The sequence below is a fragment of the Echinops telfairi genome, unplaced genomic scaffold, assembly GCF_000313985.2.
Source record: "Echinops telfairi isolate 266 unplaced genomic scaffold, ASM31398v2 ScPeMD7_70;HRSCAF=299, whole genome shotgun sequence".
Taxonomy (NCBI): domain Eukaryota; kingdom Metazoa; phylum Chordata; class Mammalia; order Afrosoricida; family Tenrecidae; genus Echinops; species Echinops telfairi.
Genome location: NW_022103968.1, coordinates 54,443,632 through 54,447,978, shown reverse-complemented (window position 1 = coordinate 54,447,978; position 4,347 = coordinate 54,443,632).

Here is a 4,347-nt window from a genome sequence, read left to right as displayed (position 1 = left end):
GAGTCTAATGGGGTGCCACGTCCTGGCCCCAGCGTCCATCGTTTGTCTTCCCTTGGGACCTCCTTGCTCTGCTTCCCTGCCGCTCCATTGCACGCCCCCAGTGATTTGCCTTAGTGTGGTGGGGTCAGCTCAGTCGCCCAATCCACACTGTGTCTCCGGTGCTGCCCCGTGCAGGGCCGTGTGTCAGCGCAGGATGCCGCATCTCGCCGTGGGGGCAGCCACACAGTCCTCTCTGTACACTGGGCCCTTCCTTGGAGAAATTTTTAAATATTTAACTGGGTTTCATTTACTGATGGCTTCCTCCAAAGATACTCTTCACTCCAATCTCTTAATGGTAGAGACCTCTCCTTTCTTCCGCTGGGATGGCTTGTTTCAAGCCTAGCAGGGTGGTAAAATTGATCAATATTTCATTAAGGTACTGTTATTCACTGTTACTCCCCACCACACAGGGGTTTCATGCATCCTGTTTGCATATTATCAACATGTCAAATCCCATACTGAGCCATAATCATCTCCCTACCCAGTTTGATGTGAGAGTTACAAAGATGATACTTAAGTAATTTATACTACTGCAGTATCCTCCCCACCCCAATTTCCTTCCCTACCTGCTTTAAGAAATTTTTTCTAGGACTTCTTTGTCTTCCTACAATCTGGATTGGTTCTTTTGTGATTTTACGCCACCTTCACCACCATCTGTGTGATTCCCTTGTCTCATTTTTGTTGTACTCTGCGCCTAGATTCTGTCTTAGTTTGTTCTCTTGTATTAGTGAACTATATCTAATAGTTTCTTGAGAAAAGACTATTGGGACATTTTTGTGATATATGATTAAATAATTTAACTCCCAAAATTGTTTTCATATTTGACTGGCTGTAGAATACTGGATTAGAGATTGGAAAATATTTCCATCTGAAATTTTTAATACTTTATTTTTAAACCATTTTAGTGGAAGCTAATATAGATATATCATCCCATAATGGAATCACATTAAGCAGCATTATACAATTGTTACCCCAGTCTGTTTCAAAACACTCTCTTCTTCTTTGAACTCCTTGATATCAATTCCCCTTTGAACTTTGAAAGCATTTAATTGTTTTCAAGATTCTAGTGTTGAACAGTCAGATGCTGCCTTTTTTGTTTATTTTTCCTTTTATGTGAAAGAAGTTTGTGAGATCTCTTGTATCTCTGCTTAGAAAGTTTACAGTGGCATTCCTTCCCACATAGGTATGGATTTTCATTTAGCTTGGGTCTGGAGGGTTTGCTTTTCAGTCTGGAAACTGAGGTTCAATTTTAGGAAATTGTCTTGAATTATTTCTTTGATTACTTTTTTCTGTGTCTTTTTTTCCCCTAGAATGTTTGCACTGGGATATTAAATAATGCTGATCTTCTTTTTCCTCCTTTTATTTCTTAATATTATTTTTGTGTTTTGCTTTTGGAAAACGTTGAAACCTTATTTTTCAAAAACTCCTACTGAGGTAATTTTATTTCTGAAATCATAGTAAATTTCCTAAAGCTCTCTTTTGATCTCTAAATCGTCTTTTTTTTTTAAAGAGCATCTTGTTCTGTCTTTTGATGATTGTTTTTATTTAGCTTATTAAAGTTGTTAATGTTACTTTCCTCCCATTTCTCTATTCAAGGTCTGTTTGACTCCAGTCACTTTTTTCTCTGTGTGTGTTTTACTCTCTTTTATCTGAAATATTTTCTTCACATGAAATATTTGGATTCTTACTCACCTCATATTTAATAATTTAACACTTGTCACTTAAATGTTTTTTACTCCTAAATATATTTGTTGGATTTTTTCATCATATTTTTCTAAAATCAGCATACTAGTATACACATCTATAAAATTACATGAATTTACGTAAAAAGATGAAATTCATCATGAAGAAAAAGCTTGGCATCACTAATAGTGAAATATGAAGTTAACTCTTGGTGATAAGGTTTTGCTTTTTTATTGACTACGCACTGTCTTGCAGATAGTTTAATGATTTTTTTTGTAAGATCAGCATTGATGAATTGTCAGGAGCTTTTTAACTCAAAGGTTCTTTGTTTCTTTGATATATATTTCCTAAAATCTCCATTTTTAAGATCACTGGATTTTAGGAATTATTTTCCTTTTCTACAGTGTTTTACAGATTATACCTAATTCCAGTCTGTGATTATTTAAAGCTATGTAAACAAAAACTAACAAGTTGCTAGGTACTCTTTCTTAAAGCTCTGTGGTAAAATTGTGTAGTGTACTCACTGCTAACTGAGATATTGGAGGAGTTGAGTCTATCCAGATGCTTTGGAAGAAAAGCATGACAGTCTACTTCTGAAACGTCAGCCACTGGAAACTCTGGAGTTTCTCAAACCTGGTTCACTGGCTTTAGGGTATTCTCTTTACTATCTTCTTTTCCCACATCAACGTCATTTACTTTTTAACTATGTTTCTTCTACCCTTTCCAGTTTTCTACTCAATTCTCCTTGGTGGAGAAGATGGATGCAAAACAGGAGGTGTGAGTAGTTCTTTATTCTCTGCATCTATTAACATTACTGCATCTTTCCCATATTACATTCTTGTATCTTCTTAGTTCATCTTCTTTCTATTATGCAGCTGATAGGCCATTTTGGTTATTCTTTATTATTTATAAAATAATTATGATAATCTTATAGGGTTTATCATTATTTTGTAAACATTCTTATATTTCCTTTCTGTCATTATTTATAAACCCACTCCTCATTTATATCTGTATGGCTGGATTCCAAAGATCAGGTCATTCTGCAAAATAAGTATTATGGGAGAGTTGGGGACTACACACTATCTTCAGGGCCTGATTGATGTTTATTGGGTACGCCTTCCTCACCATGTCTTTCCCCCACCATAGAGCCTGCAGGGTGGTGTGGTGGTCGGACTAGGTTATTGACCACCTCCTGCCCTGTGTGGGGACTCCACTCATCCTTCACCTACCACTTCTTGCTCCCTACCCTAGATACCACAGCCCCACAGACCTGTGAGACTCCTTTGTCTCTTCCCTTTCTGCCTGCTGTCACCTTCCCCCATTTGCCCAACACTGATCTATAAGCCTTCACTCAGCCTTTCCCCTGTATGCCCACAACCTTACATCACCTTGCTGACATCAGCCCTCTCTATGGCTGGACCAAGACATCACAGACAAAAGGAGAAGGCATCCCATGATTGGATGCCATCCTTAGTGTGGTGTTTATCTTTGCTGTAGCCTTTGGTATATCATTCAGATTGTCCCAAGGAAGGTGTCTTGGACTCAGGACAACCTAATGTGGGGCCCAGACTATCAGGTACCTTCTGAAAAAAATTTCAAAATCATAAATGGGAAATGTCTATTGATGAGATAGTTTGTAAATGTATATATTCTATTAAAATCAAAAATTTTATGTAGTCCCATCATTCCGTCACTCCTTCAGTTGTTTAATTTACAGGCTTCTATTACATTTCTGTCTGACAGGCCCTAGGAAGTCAAATATTGACACTACTCTTATTTATTACAGGTAATACCTTCAATAGCAATGTATCAACCTTTTCCCCATGGAATTTTTTACATTTATAGGATTAAAAATTGTACTTTTTGCTTTTCAATTCATACTGTTGAATATATGTCCTTTTAGAGGTATCTGTGGCATTGTAAATATAAATAAGCTTGAGTTCTGGCTCTAATATAATGTTAACTTTATAATGTTTGTTAAATCACTTAACCTTTCTAGGCCTTAGAGTTCTCAGCTATAAAATGTACATCATAGTATCATGCTTCATTGAGATATTGATAATAAATTTAGATTGTGTACATACATATCTCTTGTAAACCTATTAAAATTTTAAAGTTATATGATAGTAACATTTAAAAAACAGAATATGTTTATAAAGATCACTACCCAAATATTTGTACTTAATGGTCCTTTTGAAATATGATTTTGAATTATGAACCTCCTTGGGATCAAAGCCTGTACCATATTGATTCTTAACTATTGTTGATTATTATATTACAAAAATTTAAATATTTGTGGTCAAGGGGTTTAATAAACAGTAGCAAAGCTAGTATTACTGTTCTTCTGTGTACTACCTCTTTTTTATTTTAGAATGTATTATTAAAAATACTGTGTGTAAGGCTAGTTTCTTTTTTTTAAATCATTTTATTAAGGGCTCATATAACTCATCACAATCCATACATACATCAATTGTGTAAAGCATATTTGTACATTCATTGCCTTCATCATTCTCAAAACATTTCCTCTCCACTTAAGCCCCCAGCATTAGGTCCTCATTTTTCCTCTTCCTCTCTGCTCCCCCCTCCCTCATGAGCCCTTGATAATTTATAAATTATTATTTTGTC